Here is a 19,669-nt window from a genome sequence, read left to right on the forward strand (position 1 = left end):
CTCATGGCTGATATTTTTCTCATCCCCATTCTCCTGCCTTCTCCCCATAACCCTTGATCCCCTTATTAATCAAGAACCTATCTATTTCTGTATTAAAGACACTCAGTGATTTGGCCTGCACAGCCTTCTGCGGCAAAGAGTTCCACAGATTCATCACCCTCTGGCTGAAGGAATTCCTCCTCATCTCTGTTTTAAAGGATCGTCCCTTTAGTCTGAGATTGTGTCCTCTGGTTCTAGTTTTTCCTACAAGTAGAAATATCCTCTCCACGTCCACTCTATCCAGGCCTTGCAGTATCCTGTAAGTTTCAATAAGATCCAACGAGTACAGATCCAGAGCCCTCAACTGTTCCTCTTACGGCAAGTTCTTCATTCCAGGGATCATTCTTGTGAACTTCCTCTGGACCCTTTCCAAGGCCAGCACATCCTCCCTTAGATACGGGGCCCAAAACTGTCTACAAAACTCCAAATGGGGTCTGACCAGAGCCATCTACAGCCTCAGAAGTACATCCCTGGTCTTGTATTCTAACCCTCTTGACATGAGTGCTAACATTGCATTTGCCTTCCGAACTGCCGACTGAACCTGCATGTTAAGCTGAAGAGAATCGTGAAGAAGGACTCCCAGGTCCCTTTGTGCTTCTGATTTCCGAAGCATTTCCCCATTTAGAAAATAGTCTATGCCTTCATTCCACCTTCCAAAGGGCATAACCTCACACTTTTCCACATTGTATTTCATTTGCCACTTCATTCCCCACTCTCTTAGCCTGTCCAAATCCTTCTGCAGCCCCTTTTTTCCTCAATACTACCTGTCCCTCTACAGATCTTTGTATCATCTGCAAACTTAGCAAGTGCCTTCAGTTCCTTCTTCCAGATCATTAATGTATATTGTGAAAAGTTGTGGTCCCAGCACAGACCCCTGAGGCACACCACTGGTCACTGGCTGACATCCTGAAAAAGACCCCTTTATCCCCACTTTCTGCCTTCTGTCAGTCAGCCAATCCTCTATCCCCATGCCAGACTCATATCTTTAACACCATGGGCTCTTAACTTATTTAAGTTTCCTATGCGGCACCTTGTCAAACGCCTTCTGGAAATCTAAATAAATCAGGTCCACTGGTTCTCCTTTGTCTAACTTCCTTGTTACCTCCTCAAAGAACTCTAACAGATTTGTCAGACATGGCCTCCCTTTGACAAAACCTTGCTGACTCAGTCCTATTTTATCATGCACTTCCAAGTACTCCGCGATCTCATCTTTAATAATGGACTCTAAAATCTTAGCAAAGACCGAAGTCAGGCTAACCGGCCAATAATTTCCCATCTTCTGCCTCCCTCCCTTCTTAAACAGCGGTGTTACATTAGCCACTTTCCAGTCCTCTGGGACCCTTCCTGCGTTGTGATTCCTGAAAAATCCCCATCAATGCTTCCATAATCTCCTCAGCTATCTCTTGGAGAACCCTGGGATGTAGTCCATCCGGTCCAGGTGATTTATCCACCTTCAGACCTTTCAGTTTCCCGAGAACCTTCTCCTTAATGATCGCCACTGCACTTACCTCTGATTCTCCTGGAGCTCTGACATCTCACTGGTGTCTTCCACCGTGAAGACTGATGCAAAGTAACTATTCAGTTCCTCTGCCATTTCTTTGTTTCCTATTATTACCTCTTCAGCCACATTTTCCAGTGGTCCAATGTCTATTTTTGCCTCTCTCTTATCTTTTATATATTGAAAAAAACTCTTCCTATCTTCCTTTATATTACTAGCTAGCTTGCACTCATATTTCATCTTCTCTCCCCTTATTGCTTTTTTAGTTGCCCTCTGCTCGCTTTCAAAGGCTTCCCAATCCTCTGGCTTCCTACTAACCCTCACCACTTTGTATGCTTTTTCTTTTGCTTTTATGCTGTCTTTGACTTTCCTCGTCAGCCATGGATGCCTTGCCTCCCCTTAGCATGTTTCCTCCTTGGGATGAATTTCTGTTGTGCCTCCAGAATCGCCCCCAAAAACTGCTGCCATTGCTGTTCCACTGTCTTCCCTGCTAGGCTCCTTTTCCAATCAACTCTGGCCAACTCCTCCCTCATGTCTTTGTAGTTACCCTTATTTAATTGTAAAACCGTTACATCTGATTCTAGCTTTTCCCTCTCAAACTGCAGGGTAAATTCTATCATATTGTGATCACAGCTCCCAAGGGTTCCTTCACCTTATCTTCCCTAATCAAGTCTGCCTCATTACACATCACCAAATCCAGAATGGCCTGTTCCCTTGTGGGCTCTGTCACAAGCTGCTTCAAAAAACCATCTCTTAGATATTCAACAAATTCCTTTTCTTGGGATCCACTACCAACCTGATTTTCCCAGTCCACCTGCATATTGAAGTTCCCCATGATGATTGTGATATTGCCTTTTTTACATGCCTTTTCTATCTCCTGATTTATTTTCTGCCCCACAACCTGACTACTGCTAGGGGGCCTGTACATCAGGGTCTCTTTAATCTCTTTATCTTTGTGATTCCTCAACTCTACGCACAGAGATTCAATGCCTTCTGATCGATTTAATTTAATTCCTTACTAATAAAGCATCTCCTCCCCCCCCCCCTTTGCCCATCTGCCTGTCCTTTCGATAGGACACATATCCTTGGATATTTAGATCCCAGCCCTGATCCCCTTGCAGCCACGTCTCTGTGATGCCTACAACAATGTACCAGCTAATTTCAATGTGCGTAGCCAGCTCATTTACCTTGTACCGTATACGGCGCGCATTTAGGTACAGCACCCTCAGTCCTGCATTGACCATCTCCCTTCTCACACTTGTCACCTTTTTTGCTCTGCCTGAGGGTGATGTTGTTCTCTTATTTTTGTTCTCTATTTCCCCTCCAGTTACTACACCTTCTAAGCTAACGCTCTGGTTCCCACCCCCTTGCCATACTAGTTTAAATCTTCCCGAGTGACTCTAGCAAATCTCTCAGCCAGGATATCGGTGCCCCTCCAGTTTAGAAGCAAACCATCCTTCTTGTACAGGTCCCTCCTGCCCGGAAGAGATCCTAATGGGCCAGAAATCCGAAACCCTCTCTCCTACACCATCAGTTTAGCCATGCGTTTAGCTGCGCTATCCTCCTATTTCTAGTCTCACTGGCACGTGGCACAGGGAGTAACCCTGGGATTACTTTTGTAAAACTTGCTCGCGTTACAAGCTACATGTAATGAATGTATAAAGTTTAATGTTATCTATAAAAAAAAAATGATCTCAATGCTTTGTGTGGAAGGGGGATGTGGTGTTATGTCTATAGGCTACATCACAGTTGGAAGGTGTGCGAACTCCAACCAGCAGGTGGTGGTACAGTCAAACCATGCAGTCTCTAGACGAAGATCATGTGACCTCTCAGTCCGATATAAAGGGAGACACATCCGGCCATCAGCAGAAGAAGATTGAGAGGGTAATAAGACATACATGTGAATGGTCAGTGCCAGGTGCAAGTTCCAGAGGAGTAGTTAGCAGACTCCATGAAAACATGCTCTGTATCAGATTGAAATCTTACCACATGAGACTCAAAAAATGATACTGGTTTGGACATGTCAAAGTGCTTGATGAGTTCCTTCGTGAAGTACAAAGGACCAAACACAACAGTAGGAACTCCTAAAGGGGCGGACGGTTGGAGGGCGGGCCGACCCCAGGGACTAGCTGCTGTCCAGATGGGTTTCGGGCTTCTGGAAAAGACGGTCCCATTGATTGTTGAGATGCAGCCGCAGAGCCAGGGACTGCATGAGGGGTTGTCGTCGAGCATCCAGCACCTGCAGGTGCAGTTGGAGGAGTCCAACCGTGTGCAGGAGCAGGAGGTGACCCTGACCATATGTGCCACCCAGGCCAACACCGCACGGGTGGCGTCCGCGGTGGAGGCCTTGGGGGCAAGGGTTTCGTCCATGGATCCAAGCCCTGGGGAAATCTGTGCAGCAGGTGGCCAAGGCTCAGGACAGGGCTGCCCTTTCACAGGCGACCCTGTGCCACAGCCACCTGGACATTGCAGCGGTGCTCCTGAGCATGGCCCAGTCACAGTGGGACATGGTTGAGAGCGTCAGCGGCATTGCCCAGGAGCTGGCCAACGTGGCACAGACGGAGAGAGAGGTGGCCCAGTTCCAGAGGGAGCTGGTGCAGTCACTGGCCGATGTGGCACAGACCCAGAAGGTGGTGGCACAATTGCGTGATGTCGCGAGTCCCAGACTGAGGTGGCCCACTCCCTGTGCTCCATGGCCGCGACCATGCAGACCCTGGTTGAGATGGAATCGGGCCCTCCAGGACTGGCAGCGCCAGGTGGCGGGTGAGCCTCGGGGTTAGATCCGTTCGCAACCCCGTCCCATGGAGTAGCCTGGGAGCCACCGGGACCCCGAGGGAGGAGGCGATGGGGCCCGCGCCAGTGATCCCGCAGGGGAAGTGGCGGTATACCCTAGCACCTTTGATTCTCCCCGCCCCCCATCCCCGTCCCGTCCCTGGCACATCTCATGGGCAGTGGGCAGAACAGGGCGGCACCATGCCAACTGGGACACCCGAGCAGTAGCTTTGCCCATCCAGGCCCAGTCGCCACAGAGGACAGCCGCTACAAGGGACCCACGTTGCAGGGCGGGAATCAGAGCAGGCAACCTCCACTCCTGATGTACTGTCTGGGGATCCACCAAGGTGTAGCGGTAGGGCTCGTAAGGTCAGAAAATTAGACACCAGTTAAGTTGGCATGTGTGCAGGGCAGTTTAGCGATTGGGGCTAGGTCACATATCTGTACGTATGTTTTCACATTAAACACCTGTGCACAATGTAACAACCTGCCTCGGTGCTCTGTCAGAAAGGTGTGAGGGGTGGGCTGGTTTGAGCTGGTACAGGTGGGAGGGGGGGAATAGGCAGACGTTAGGCATGGGCTTGGCTCAGGGACCACAGTTCAGCCAGCTCACTGCTCTTGCCACAACTCCTCCCCCCCCAAAACCATATCACCCCCCCAGAGATTCGATGGGACCGTGTGATGGAATGGTGAGCTTGCATGCAGGGATCACCCAGCTGGACGGTGGAAAGTGCTACCGTGGGCAGGAGTCAGACGTTGTCAGACAATGTGAAGCACCAGGATGAAGGGGTGCCAGGGTGAAGGCGTTGTGCGCACTGCCTGGGTATCGGCCGCCGATGCGCATCTGATGGTCACACGCATGTTCATTGAGTGGAACCCCTCTCGGTTTGCAAAGACCTGTCATCTGCAGGTGCTCGTAGGGTGACATGCATCCCGTTGATCACCCCATTGACCTGGAGCATGTCGGCCATGGTGCCGAATCCCATTGGCCGGGCATCCTGGTGGACTTGGTCCACATTGAAATGGATGTATTGTGCCGACTGGACGTATAGGGCCTCCGTGACGTCGCGGATGCACTTCTGCTCTGAGAGATTCCAGACAGGACCCCATTCAGCGCTTGAAAGGACCCTGTGGCATATAGGTTCAGGGCGACCTTCACCTTGACAGCCACCAGGAACGGGTGTCCTCCCTCATTCCTCCACGGTGCCAGGTATGACATGACCTGGCAGATATGTTGCACTGTTTCTCTGCTCAACCAGAATCTTTGACATGCCCGGTATGGCAGGTTCTCGAATGACAGGCGCTGCCATGAGACGCGAGGCCTCATGTAGGGCCTCCTTGGCACCTCTTCCTCGGCCTGTTGGGCGGCCGGCTCTCCATCCTCAGCGGCTGCCTCCTGTTCCTCTGGGGCAGGTTCTGCTGCTGAAACTTCCTCCTCCTCAAGCAGCTCCAGCTTGTACTGCCGGAGGGCATCCCGCAGGGCTGCGGTGACGAGGAGGAAGGCCAACATTGCTGGTTGAATTCCAATATCCATTGGCTCCAGGGGTTGAAAAGCCAACATGTTAGCATGGTGCGTACCCCCCATTGCCCAACTGCGGACACTGCCTTAGCCTGTTTCCCCCATCCCTACGAGGGAACAAGCAGTCCTAGATCTGGTCCTGTGTAATGAGACAGGATTGATTAATGATCTCATAGTTAGGGATCCTCTCGGATGGAGCGATCACAATATGGTGGAATTTAAAATACAGATGGAGGATGAGAAGTTAAAATCAAACACTAGTGTTTTGTGCTTAAACAAAGGATGTTACAATGGGATGAGAGAAGAGCTAGCTAAGGTAGACTGGGAGCAAAGACTTTATGGTGAAACAGTTGAGGAACAGTGGAGAACCTTCCAAGTGATTTTTCACAGTGCTCAGCAAAGGTTTATACCAACAAAAAGGACGGTAGAAAGAGGGAAAATCGACAGTGGATATCTAAGGAAATAAGGGAGAGTATCAAATTGAAGGAAAAAGCATACAAAGTGGCAAAGATAGTGGGAGACTAGAGGACTGGGAAATCTTTAGGGGGCAACAGAAAGCTACTAAAAAAGCTATAAAGAAGAGTAAGATAATGAGAGTAAACTTGCTTAGAATATAAAAGATAGTAAAAGTTTCTACAAATATATAAAACAAAAAAGAGTGGCTAAGGTAAATATTGGTCATTTAGAGGATGAGAAGGGAGATTTAATAATGGGAGATGCGGAAATGGCTGAGGAACTGAACAGGTTTTTGGGGTCGGTCTTCACAGTGGCAGAAACAAATAACATGCCAGTGACGGATGGAAATGAGGCTATGACAGGTGAGGACCTTGAGATGATTGTTATCACAAAGGAGGTAGTGATGGGCAAGCTAATGGGATAAAGGTAGACAAGTCTCCTGGCTCTCATGGAATGCATCCCAGAGTGCTAAAAGAGATGGCTAGGGAAATTGCAAATGCACTAGTGATAATTTACCAAAATTCACTAGACTCTGAGGTGGTCCCGGCGGATTGGAAATTAGCAAACGTGACATCACTGTTTAAAAAAGGTAGGCAGAAAGCGGGTAATTATAGGCCAGTTAGCTTAACTTTGGTAGCAGGGAAGATGCTGGAATCTATCATCAAGGAAGAAATAGCGAGGCATCTGGATGGAAATTGTCCCATTGGGCAGACGCAGAATGGGTTCATAAAGGGCAGGTCGTGCCTATCTAATTTAGTGGAATTTTTTGAGGACATTACCAGTGCAGTAGATAACAGGGAGCCAATGGGTGTGGTATATCTGGATTTCCAGAAAGATATTGAGACGGTGCCACACAAAAGGTTGCTGCATAAGATAAAGATGCATGGCATTGAGGGTAAAGTAGTAGCATGGATAGAGGATTGGTTAATTAATAGAAAGCAAAGAGTGGGGATTAATGGGTGTTTCTCTGGTTGGTAATCAGTAGCTAGTGGTGTCCCTCAGGGATCGGTGTTGGGCCCACAATTGTTCACAATTTACATAGATGATTTGGAGTTGGGGATCAAGTGCAATGTGTCCAAGTTTGCAGACGACACTAAGATGAGTGGTAAAGCAAAAAGTGCAGAGGATACCGGAAATCTGCAGAGGGATTTGGATAGGTTAAGTGAATGGGCTAGGGTCTGGCAGATGAAATACAATGAATGAAAAATGAAAATCGCTTATTGTCACGAGTAGGCTTCAATTAAGTTACTGCTGGCCTGCCTTGGTCTGCTTTAAAAGCCAGCGATTTAGCCCAGTGTGCTAAACCAATGTTGACAAATGTGAGGTTATCCATTTTGGTAGGAATAACAGCAAAAGGGATTATTATTTAAATGATAAAATATTAAAACATGCTGCTGTGCAGAGACCTGGGTGTGCTAGTGTATGAGTCGCAAAAAGTTGGTTTACAGGTGCAACAGGTGATGAAGAAGGCAAATGGAGTTTTGTCCTTCATTGCTCGAGGGATGGAGTTTAAGACCAGGGAGGTTATGCTGCAATTGTATAAGGGGTTAGTGAGGCCACACCTGGAGTATTGTGTTCAGTTTTGGTCTCCTTACCTGAGAAAGGACATACTGGCGCTGGAGGGTGTGCAGAGGAGATTCACTAGGTTAATCTCAGAGTTGAGGGGGTTGGATTACGAGGAGAGGTTGAGTAGACTGGGACTGTACTCGTTGGAATTTAGAAGGATGCGGGGGATCTTATAGAAACATAAAATTATGAAGGGAATAGATAGGATACTTGCGGGCAGGTAGTTTCCACTGGCGGGTGAAAGCAGAATTAGGGGACATAGCCTCAAAATAAGGGGAAGTAGATTTAGGACTGAGCTTAGGTGGAACTTCTTCACCCAAAGGGTTGTGAATCTATGGAATTCCTTGCCCAGTGAAGCAGTTGAGGCTCCTTCATTAAATGTTTTTAAGATAAAGATAGATAGTTTTTTGAAGAATAAAGGGATTAAGGGTTATGGTGTTTGGGACGAAAAGTGGAGCTGAGTCCACAAAATATTAGCCATGATCTCATTGAATGGTGGAGCAGGTGCGAGGGGCCAGATGGCCTACTCCTGCTCCTAGTTCTTATCCTCCCCACTCCTGGCCCCGGCGGTTCCGGGCACTGTGGGGCCCTCTGGCCCTGGCGCCCATTCCTGCTGCTGGCGTACTGTCCGCTGGTGCTGCCCATGCTGGCGGTACTCTCTGCCAGGCTCCTCTGCTCTACCGGGCAGGATCCTCTGCTCTGCCGGGCTCCTCCTGCTCTGCCGGGCTCCTCCTGCTCCGCCAGTATCCTCCTCCTCTTCCAGGCTCCTGCAGCTCTGCCTGGCACCCCCTGCTCTGCCAGGCTCCTGTTCTACCAGGCTCGTCCTCCTCTGCCAGGCTCCTCCTCCTCTGCCAAGCCCTCCCCCTGCTCTTCCAGGCCCCTCCCCATGCTCTGCCAGGCCCCTCCCCCTGCTCTGCCAGGTCCCTTCCCCTGCTCAGTCAGGCCCCACCCCCTGCTCTGCCAGGCTCCTCCACCTGCTCTGCCAGGCTCCTCCCCTTGTTCTGCCAAGCTCCTGCCCTGCTCTGCCAGGCACCTCCCCCTGCTCTGCCAGGCCCCTCCCCCTGCTCTGCCAAGCTCCTCCCTGCTCTGCCAGGCTCCTCCCCTGCCCGGCCCCTCCACCCGTTCAGCCAGACTCCACCCCCTGCCCCGCCAGATCACTCCGCCTGCTCTGCCAGGCTCTTCCCCCTGCTCTGCCAGGCCTCTCACCCTGCTCTGCCAGGCTCCTCCCTGCTCTGCCAGGCTCCTCCCCTGCCCGGCCCCTCCATCCGTTCAGCCAGACTCCACCCCCTGCCCCGCCAGATCACTCCGCCTGCTCTGCCAGGCTCTTCCCCCTGCTCTGCCAGGCCTCTCACCCTGCTCTGCCAGGCTCCTCCCTGCTCTGCCAGGCTCCTCCCTGCTCTGCCAGGCTCCTCCCCTGCCCTGCCAGGCTCCTCCCTGCTCTGCCAGGCTCCTCCCCTGCCCTGCCAGGCCCCTCCACCCGTTCAGCCAGACTCCACCCCCTGCCCCGCCAGATCACTCCGCCTGCTCTGCCAGGCTCTTCCCCCTGCTCTGCCAGGCCTCTCACCCTGCTCTGCCAGACTCCTCCCCCTGCTGTGACGCCATCACGCCGCAGCGTGCTCCCTCGGTGCCACGTCACTGGTGGACGGTTAAACTCCTCCCGTGCGCCTCGAATCCGGAAACTCAATCGGCAGAAAGACGGAGAGCTTCCCACTGAGGTGAGTGGCTGCATGCCGGCTCGGTGCTCCATCCAACAGCCTCCTCGGCCCAATCCCGCTCTCCCGGCCGCCATTCTGCCCCAGGCACCGGTCTGAGCCCTGGGCGGGACCGGTGCCTCCTGTCAGCGTCCGGGCCGATTAATGTCCCGACTGAGTGACCAGCAGGCAGTGTCCGGTCTCACTGAGAGTGACCAGCAGGCAGTGTCCGGTCTCACTGAGAGTGACCAGCAGGCAGTGTCCGGTCTCACTGACAGTGACCAGCAGGCAGTGTCCGGTCTCACTGACAGTGACCAGCAGGCAGTGTCCGGTCTCACTGACAGTGACCAGCAGGCAGTGTCCGGTCTCACTGAGAGTGCCCAGCAGGCAGTGTCCGGTCTCACTGACAGTGACCAGCAGGCAGTGTCCGGTCTCACTGAGAGTGACCAGCAGGCAGTGTCCGGTCTCACTGAGAGTGACCAGCAGGCAGTGTCCGGTCTCACTGAGAGTGACCAGCAGGCAGTGTCCGGTCTCACTGAGAGTGACCAGCAGGCAGTGTCCGGTCTCACTGAGAGTGACCAGCAGGCAGTGTCCGGTCTCACTGACAGTGACCAGCAGGCAGTGTCCGGTCTCACTGACAGTGACCAGCAGGCAGTGTCCGGTCTCACTGAGAGTGACCAGCAGGCAGTGTCCGGTCTCGCTGAGAGTGACCAGCAGGCAGTGTCCGGTCTCACTGACAGTGACCAGCAGGCAGTGTCCGGTCTCACTGAGAGTGACCAGCAGGCAGTGTCCGGTCTCACTGACAGTGACCAGCAGGCAGTGTCCGGTCTCACTGACAGTGACCAGCAGGCAGTGTCCGGTCTCACTGACAGTGACCAGCAGGCAGTGTCCGGTCTCACTGAGAGTGACCAGCAGGCAGTGTCCGGTCTCACTGAGAGTGACCAGCAGGCAGTGTCCGGTCTCACTGAGAGTGACCAGCAGGCAGTGTCCGGTCTCACTGAGAGTGACCAGCAGGCAGTGTCCGGTCTCACTGACAGTGACCAGCAGGCAGTGTCCGGTCTCACTGACAGTGACCAGCAGGCAGTGTCCGGTCTCACTGAGAGTGACCAGCAGGCAGTGTCCGGTCTCGCTGAGAGTGACCAGCAGGCAGTGTCCGGTCTCACTGACAGTGACCAGCAGGCAGTGTCCGGTCTCACTGAGAGTGACCAGCAGGCAGTGTCCGGTCTCACTGAGAGTGACCAGCAGGCAGTGTCCGGTCTCACTGACAGTGACCAGCAGGCAGTGTCCGGTCTCACTGAGAGTGACCAGCAGGCAGTGTCCGGTCTCACTGAGAGTGACCAGCAGGCAGTGTCCGGTCTCACTGAGAGTGACCAGCAGGCAGTGTCCGGTCTCACTGAGAGTGACCAGCAGGCAGTGTCCGGTCTCACTGACAGTGACCAGCAGGCAGTGTCCGGTCTCACTGACAGTGACCAGCAGGCAGTGTCCGGTCTCACTGAGAGTGACCAGCAGGCAGTGTCCGGTCTCGCTGAGAGTGACCAGCAGGCAGTGTCCGGTCTCGCTGAGAGTGACCAGCAGGCAGTGTCCGGTCTCGCTGAGAGTGACCAGCAGGCAGTGTCCGGTCTCACTGAGAGTGACCAGCAGGCAGTGTCCGGTCTCACTGAGAGTGACCAGCAGGCAGTGTCCGGTCTCACTGAGAGTGACCAGCAGGCAGTGTCCGGTCTCGCTGAGAGTGACCAGCAGGCAGTGTCCGGTCTCACTGACAGTGACCAGCAGGCAGTGTCCGGTCTCACTGACAGTGACCAGCAGGCAGTGTCCGGTCTCACTGACAGTGACCAGCAGGCAGTGTCCGGTCTCACTGACAGTGACCAGCAGGCAGTGCCCGGTCTCACTGACAGTGACCAGCAGGCAGTGTCCGGTCTCACTGACAGTGACCAGCAGGCAGTGTCCGGTCTCACTGAGAGTGACCAGCAGGCAGTGTCCGGTCTCACTGAGAGTGACCAGCAGGCAGTGTCCGGTCTCACTGAGAGTGACCAGCAGGCAGTGTCCGGTCTCACTGAGAGTGACCAGCAGGCAGTGTCCGGTCTCACTGAGAGTGACCAGCAGGCAGTGTCCGGTCTCACTGAGAGTGACCAGCAGGCAGTGTCCGGTCTCACTGACAGTGACCAGCAGGCAGTGTCCGGTCTCACTGAGAGTGACCAGCAGGCAGTGTCCGGTTTCACTGAGAGTGACCAGCAGGCAGTGTCCGGTCTCACTGAGAGTGACCAGCAGGCAGTGTCCGGTCTCACTGAGAGTGACCAGCAGGCAGTGTCCGGTCTCACTGAGAGTGACCAGCAGGCAGTGTCCGGTCTCACTGACAGTGACCAGCAGGCAGTGTCCGGTCTCACTGAGAGTGACCAGCGGGCAGTGTCCGGTCTCACTGAGAGTGACCAGCGGGCAGTGTCCGGTCTCACTGAGAGTGACCAGCAGGCAGTGTCCGGTCTCACTGAGAGTGACCAGCAGGCAGTGTCTGGTCCCGCTGAGCGCGAGTGACCAGCAGGCAGTGTCTGGTCCCGCTGAGTGCGAGTGACCAGCAGACAGTGTCTGGTCTGAGTGCGAGTGACCAGCAGGCAGTGTCTGGTCCCGCTGAGTGCGAGTGACCAGCAGGCAGTGTCTGGTCCCGCTGAGTGCGAGTGACCAGCAGGCAGTGTCTGGTCTGAGTGCGAGTGACCAGCAGGCAGTGTCTGGTCTGAGTGCGAGTGACCAGAAGGCAGTGTCTGGTCCCGCTGAGTGCGAGTGACCACCAGGCAGTGTCTGGTCTGAGTGCGAGTGACCAGCAGGCAGTGTCTGGTCCCGCTGAGTGCGAGTGACCAGCAGACAGTGTCTGGTCCCGCTGAGTGCGAGTGACCAGCAGGCAGTGTCTGGTCCCGCTGAGTGCGAGTGACCAGCAGGCAGTGTCTGGTCCCGCTGAGTGCGAGTGACCAGCAGGCAGTGTCTGGTCTGAGTGCGAGTGACCAGCAGACGGTGTCTGGTCCCGCTGAGTGCGAGTGACCAGCAGACGGTGTCTGGTCCCGCTGAGTGCGAGTGACCAGCAGGCAGTGTCTGGTCCCGCTGAGTGCGAGTGACCAGCAGGCAGTGTCTGGTCCCGCTGAGTGCGAGTGACCAGCAGGCAGTGTCTGGTCCCGCTGAGTGCGAGTGACCAGCAGGCAGTGTCTGGTCCCGCTGAGTGCGAGTGACCAGCAGGCAGTGTCTGGTCCCGCTGAGTGCGAGTGACCAGCAGGCAGTGTCTGGTCCCGCTGAGTGCGAGTGACCAGCAGGCAGTGTCTGGTCCCGCTGAGTGCGAGTGACCAGGCGGTGTCTGGTCTGAGTGCGAGTGACCAACAGGCAGTGTCTGGTCCCGCTGAGTGCGAGTGACCAGCAGGCAGTGTCTGGTCTGAGTGCGAGTGACCAGCAGACGGTGTCTGGTCCCGCTGAGTGCGAGTGACCAGCAGACAGTGCCTGGTCCCGCTGAGTGCGAGTGACCAGCAGACAGTGTCTGGTCCCGCTGAGTGCGAGTGACCAGCAGGCAGTGTCTGGTCCCGCTGAGTGCGAGTGACCAGCAGGCAGTGTCTGGTCCCGCTGAGTGCGAGTGACCAGAGGCAGTGTCTGGTCTGAGTGCGAGTGACCAGCAGACAGTGTCTGGTCCCGCTGTGTGCGAGTGACCAGCAGGCAGTGTCCGTTCCCGCTGAGTGCGAGTGACCAGCAGGCTGTGGCTGGTCCCGCTGAGTGCGAGTGACCAGCAGGCAGTGTCTGGTCCCGCTGAGTGCGAGTGACCAGCAGGCAGTGTCTGGTCTGAGTGCAAGTGACCAGCAGGCATTGTCTGGTCCCGCTGAGTGCGAGTGACCAGCAGGCAATGCCTGGTCCCGCTGAGTGCGAGTGACCAGCAGGCAGTGCCTGGTCCCGCTGAGTGCGAGTGACCAGCAGGCAGTGCCTGGTCCCGCTGAGTGCGAGTGACCAGCAGGCAGTGTCTGGTCCCGCTGAGTGCAAGTGACCAGCAGGCAGTGTCTGGTCCCGCTGAGTGCGAGTGACCAGCAGGTAGTGTCTGGTCTGAGTGCGAGTGACCAGCAGACAGTGTCTGATCCCGCTGAGTGCGAGTGACCAGCAGACAGTGTCTGGTCTGAGTGCGAGTGACCAGCAGGCAGTGTCTGGTCCCGCTGTGTGCGAGTGACCAGCAGGCAGTGTCTGTTCCCGCTGAGTGCGAGTGACCAGCAGGCAGTGTCTGTTCCCGCTGAGTGCGAGTGACCAGCAGGCTGTGGCTGGTCCCGCTGAGTGCCAGTGACCAGCAGGCAGTGTCTGGTCCCGCTGAGTGCGAGTGACCAGCAGGCAGTGTCTGGTCTGAGTGCGAGTGACCAGCAGGCAGTGTCTGGTCTGAGTGCGAGTGACCAGCAGGCAGTGTCTGGTCTGAGTGCGAGTGACCAGCAGACAGTGTCTGATCCTGCTGAGTGCGAGTGACCAGCAGGCAGTGTCTGGTCTGAGTGCGAGTGACCAGCAGGCAGTGTCTGATCCCGCTGAGTGCGAGTGACCAGCAGGCAGTGTCTGGTCTGAGTGCGAGTGACCAGCAGGCAGTGTCTGGTCCCGCTGAGTGCGAGTGACCAGCAGGCAATGCCTGGTCCCGCTGAGTGTGAGTGACCAGCAGGCAGTGTCTGGTCCCGCTGAGTGCGAGTGACCAGCCGGCAGTGTCTGGTCCCGCTGAGTGCGAGTGACCAGCAGGCAGTGTCTGGTCCCGCTGAGTGCGAGTGACCAGCAGGCAGTGTCTGGTCCCGCTGAGTGCGAGTGACCAGCAGGCAGTGTCTGGTCCCGCTGAGTGCGAGTGACCAGCAGGCAGTGTCTGGTCCCGCTGAGTGCGAGTGACCAGCAGGCAGTGTCTGGTCCCGCTGAGTGCGAGTGACCAGCAGGCAGTGTCTGGTCCCGCTGAGTGCGAGTGACTAGCAGGCAGTGTCTGGTCCCGCTGAGTGCGAGTGACCAGCAGGCAGTGTCTGGTCCCGCTGAGTGCGAGTGACCAGCAGGCAGTGTCTGGTCCCGCTGAGTGCGAGTGACCAGCAGGCAGTGTCTGGTCCCGCTGAGTGCGAGTGACCAGCAGGCAGTGTCTGGTCCCGCTGAGTGCGAGTGACCAGCAGGCAGTGTCTGGTCCCGCTGAGTGCGAGTGACCAGCAGGCAGTGTCTGGTCCCGCTGAGTGCGAGTGACCAGCAGGCACTGTCTGGTCCCGCTGAGTGCCAGTGACCAGCAGGCAGTGTCTGGTCCCGCTGAGTGCGAGTGACCAGCAGGCAGTGTCTGGTCTGAGTGCAAGTGACCAGCGGGCAGTGTCTAGTTTGGCTGAGTGCGAGTGACCAGCAGGCAGTGTCTGGTCCCGCTGAGTGCGAGTGACCAGCAGGCAGTGCCTGGTCCCGCTGAGTGCGAGTGACCAGCAGGCAGTGTCTGGTCTGAGTGCGAGTGACAAGCAGGCAGTGTCTGGTCCCGCTGAGTGCGAGTGACCAGCAGGCAGTGTCTGGTCCCGCTGAGTGCGAGTGACCTGCAGACAGTGTCTGGACCCGCTGAGTGCGAGTGACCAGCAGGCTGTGCCTGGTCCCGCTGAGTGCGAGTGACCAGCAGGCTGTGCCTGGTCCCGCTGAGTGCGAGTGACCAGCAGGCACTGTCTGGTCCCGCTGAGTGCCAGTGACCAGCAGGCAGTGTCTGGTCCCACTGAGTGCGAGTGACCAGCAGGCAGTGTCTGGTCTGAGTGCGAGTGACCAGCAGACAGTGTCTGATCCCGCTGAGTGCGAGTGACCAGCAGGCAGTGTCTGGTCTGAGTGCGAGTGACCAGCTGGCAGTGTCTGGTCCCGCTGAGTGTGAGTGACCAGCTGGCAGTGTCTGGTCCTGCTGAGTGCGAGTGACCTGCAGACAGTGTCTGGACCCGCTGAGTGCGAGTGACCAGCAGGCTGTGCCTGGTCCCGCTGATTGCGAGTGACCAGCAGGCAGTGTCTGGTCTGAGTGCAAGTGACCAGCAGGCAGTGTCTAGTTTGGCTGAGTGCGAGTGACCAGCAGGCAGTGTCTGATCCCGCTGAGTGCGAGTGACCAGCAGGCAGTGTCTGGTCCCGCTGAGTGCGAGTGACCAGCAGGCAGTGTCTGGTCCCGCTGAGTGCGAGTGACCAGCAGGCAGTGTCTGGTCCCGCTGAGTGCGAGTGACCAGCAGGCAGTGTCTGGTCCCGCTGAGTGCGAGTGACCAGCAGGCAGTGTCTGGTCCCGCTGAGTGCGAGTGACCAGCAGGCAGTGTCTGGTCCCGCTGAGTGCGAGTGACCAGCAGGCAGTGTCTGGTCCCGCTGAGTGCGAGTGACCAGCAGGCAGTGTCTGGTCCCGCTGAGTGCGAGTGACCTGCAGGCTGTGCCTGGTCCCGCTGAGTGCGAGTGACCAGCAGGCTGTGCCTGGTCCCGCTGAGTTCGAGTGACCAGCAGGCTGTGCCTGGTCCCGCTGAGTGCGAGTGACCAGCAGGCAGTGTCTGGTCCCGCTGAGTGCGAGTGACCAGCAGACAGTGTCTAGTTTGGCTGAGTGTGAGTGACCAGCAGGCAGTGTCTAGTTTGGCTGAGTGGGAGTTGATAGTTGATTATCTTGCATTGTGAATCTGGCTCACTGCTCCTCCAGTAATTATATGTAACACCATTTGTCATTCGATTTCTTCACGTGCCCTTTAATTTTAATTGGCATTATGCACGGTAATAGAAATCTTTCGCAAACAGGAGGTCGGTAAATTATCATTAATAAAACAAGACAATTAGCATACCTAATGTACATTACCTGTGCATTTACACTGGAACTCAGCCTAATAGAATTTGCAGGGGGTGACTTAATGGCATCTAGTAAATTGTAATTGAATTTTGCTTACATATTTTTAATGCCACTTTTTAAATAAAGGTTCGTATCAGTTGTTTAGTAATTAGATTTCAATAAGGTGCCATATAAAAGGTTGCTGCACAAGATTAGAACTCGTGGTTTGGGTGTGATATATTAGCACAGATAGAGGATCAGCTAACTTACAGGCAGCAATGTTGGGATAAATGGATCATTTTCAGGATTGCAAATTGTAATTAATGGGGTGCCACATCAGTGCTGGGGCCTCAACTGTTCGCAATCTACATTAACGGGTGAAGGCACTAAGCATTGTAGCCAAATTTGGTGGTGGACAAAGATAGATAGGGAAGTAAGTTATGAGGAGGACGCAAAATCTGCAAAGTGATATAGAGGGGTTAAATGAGTGACCAAAATCTGGCAGATGGAGTATAATGTGGGAAATTGTGTAGTTGTCCACTCTGGGAAGAATAGAAGAGTGGAGTATTTAAATGTAGAGTGTAGCAGGATCTGGGTGTCCTCATGCATGGATCACAAGTGGCTCCAGTGGTGTGATCGGTTAGCATGCGGTACTTAGTCATGAGTCACAAAAGGTAGCATGCAGATACGACAAGTGATGAGGCGAATGGAAGTGGTGTGGTAGGGAAGTCTTGCGAAACTGTACAGGGTGTTAGGGAGACTGCCCGTACTCCGCTTTAGTCTCTTTATTTAAGGAAGGATATATTTGCATTGGAGGCAGTTCAGAGAAGGTCCACTCTGTTAATTCCTGGCATAAAGGGGTTGTCTTTTTTATGAGGAAATGTTGAGCAGTTTGGGCCTATATACTTTGAAGTTCAGATGACTGAGAGGTGATCTTATTCAAACAGAAGATTCTGGGGGGGCTTGACAGGTTAGATGCTGAGAGGATGCTCCTCACGGGGTAATCTAGAACGAGGGGGTCACAGTTTCAAAATAAGGAGGAGATGCAAAGGAATTTATTGTCTGTGGGTCATTCAGCTTTAGAATTCTCTACCCCAGTAAGCAACAGAGGCTGGATCTTTGAATATATTCAATACTGAGTTAGAGAGCTTTTTGATCTTCGAGGGAGTACATGGTTATTGGAGCAAGAAGTGGAAGCCATGATCTTCCTTGAGGGACTAAATGGCCTACTTCTCATTTTCTCATGTTCTTTGTAATTCTGTGAAGACTATTAGAAATGGAGAATGGAAGTGATGCCAATTATACATAGTAGCCAACATACCAGGGCTTGGAAAGGGAAATGTAAGCCAAAGTTCTCATTCCTGATCAAGTTCATTAACATCTAAAGTGCAGATATTGACGTTGGGCTTGTTTGCACCTGTGGAATCAAAGTCTTCAATGAGAGAGAGAGAGAAAGAGAATGAACAAAACTGGAAGAGGCAAAAAACAAAGTTGAAAATCAATCTTTGGTGGCTTTGTGTCTTTTGTTCATGTGTATGTGCGTGTGAGTATCAGTTGTGTGTTCTCATTTCTACCAAGTGAAATCAAAATCCTGTAAATGGCGTCATTAAGGTGTCAAGTAAATACAACAAACTCCACTATATTTCTAACTATAGTTGTTCCTTGGGGTGGGCCAAGAGCTGTCATTTAGACAACTTTGTGAATCAAATTTTAAAGGGCTTTTTTATTGCACTTGATGTCAGCGTCCAGCATTAATAAAGCAGCTCAAATTAATTCCAAACCATGCAAAAAAGATACATTTGTTAAGCTGTGGTGATATTAGAGGCTGGTTTAGCACAGGGCTAAATAGCTGGCTTTTAAAGCAAACCAAGGCAGGCCAGCAGCACAGTTCAATTCCCATACCAGCCTCCCCGAACAGGCGCCGGAATGTGGCGACTAGGGGCTTTTCACAGGAACTTCATTTGAAGCCTACTTGTGACAATAAGCGATTTTCATTTTATTTCTTTTTCATTTCATTTCATTATAAACCTTTTATGCACAGAAAACATTAATCATTATCCAACTGTGGAGTAGATTCATTGATATGGTTCTGGCGCAGGCATGCCCGGCGTGTAGGGGCGCCAGTTCCCAGCCTGGATAAAAAGGGAAGGTTGGTACCAGGAAGGGTCTCCAGCTGTAAAACCACCCGCCAAAAAAACCAAACTGCTGGTTGATATGAAGGTGTAACACGGGAAAAGCTGAAAGAGGGAGGGGCAGGAGGAAATGTAGTTATGTGGTTCTTGTATTTGAGTTGTGAATCAACTCTACATACTAGCTGCTGTGTACTTGGTATCCAAATTTCTATTTTCTCATTTGTGACGAGCTAATAAATAACCTAAAGGAGGGTGGCATGTTGATACTGCACGAACCCAACTAGTTTATCAGAAGCAAAGAGGAGCAATAGCAACATTTTTTTTTAGCCGTAGTTATTACATTTTACTGGCTCCTCAGGTGGTTTGTCAATAGTTTACGGTTGTTGCGCTAAATTTTGCTGAAATACTCTTGCAAATACTCTCTTTCTCTCTCCTTATCTTTGAAAGCTTTCCAGCCTGACTTGAAATGTCAATTTGAACAAGTCTGGTCGATAAATAGCTTTGGAAAAATGGCTACGGATAAACAGGTTTAAAAAACTGTTAAACTTTAAGGAAGTTTCCCAATCAAAAATATATTTGAATAAATCCTGTGTTGCCAATTCGCACCGGTGACGCCAATAATGTTGCTCTTTTTAATGAGTGGAATACTGATATGACAGTTATTAATGATGATATTGCTTTCAGAGTCGCCAGGTACTAGACGATACCACCACAAGGTTTAACCAGATATCAATCAAAAACCCAACAACCAGTTAGTTGTATTTTTTATTAAATATTTTATTGAAAATTTTTGGTCAACCAACACAGTACATTGTGCATCCTTCACACAATATTATAACAACACAAATAACAATGACCTATTTTATAAACAAATAATAAATAACAAAAATAAAAACTAGCCCTAATTGGCAACTGCCTTATCACAAGTAACATTCTCCAAAAATATAATTTAACAGTCCAATATATAATTATCTGTAGCAACGACCTATACATACTATACAGTATATATTAACAACCCTGAGAGTCCTTCTGGTTCCTCCTCTCTTCCCCCCCCCCCCCCCCCCCCCCGATCCTGGGCTGCTGCTGCTGCCTTTTTCCCATTCCGTCTATCTTTCTGCGAGGTATTCGACGAACGGTTGCCACCGCCTGGTGAACCCTTGAGCCGACCCCCTTAGGACGAACTTAATCCGCTCTAGCTTTATAAACCCCGCCATGTCATTTATCCAGGTCTCCACCCCCGGG

At 52.8% G+C, this 19,669-nt stretch overlaps 1 protein-coding gene across 2 annotated transcripts in view; it reads left to right on the top strand.

Moving 5' to 3' along the window:
• gnpnat1 (glucosamine-phosphate N-acetyltransferase 1) overlaps positions 1–19,669 on the top strand; it is a 112,886-nt gene that overhangs the window by 29,829 nt on the left and 63,388 nt on the right. Inside the window, exon 1 of one of the 2 annotated variants that reach the window (XM_072489734.1) lies at positions 9,429–9,565. The exons of the other annotated variant lie outside the window; for it this stretch is intronic. The gene's annotated coding sequence lies outside the window, so the exon portion shown is untranslated. Of the gene's footprint in view, positions 1–9,428; positions 9,566–19,669 lie in introns of those variants that run through there. 2 annotated transcript variants of the gene reach the window in all.

Source organism: Scyliorhinus torazame, chromosome 2, assembly GCF_047496885.1.
Source record: "Scyliorhinus torazame isolate Kashiwa2021f chromosome 2, sScyTor2.1, whole genome shotgun sequence".
Classification (NCBI taxonomy): Eukaryota; Metazoa; Chordata; class Chondrichthyes; order Carcharhiniformes; family Scyliorhinidae; genus Scyliorhinus; species Scyliorhinus torazame.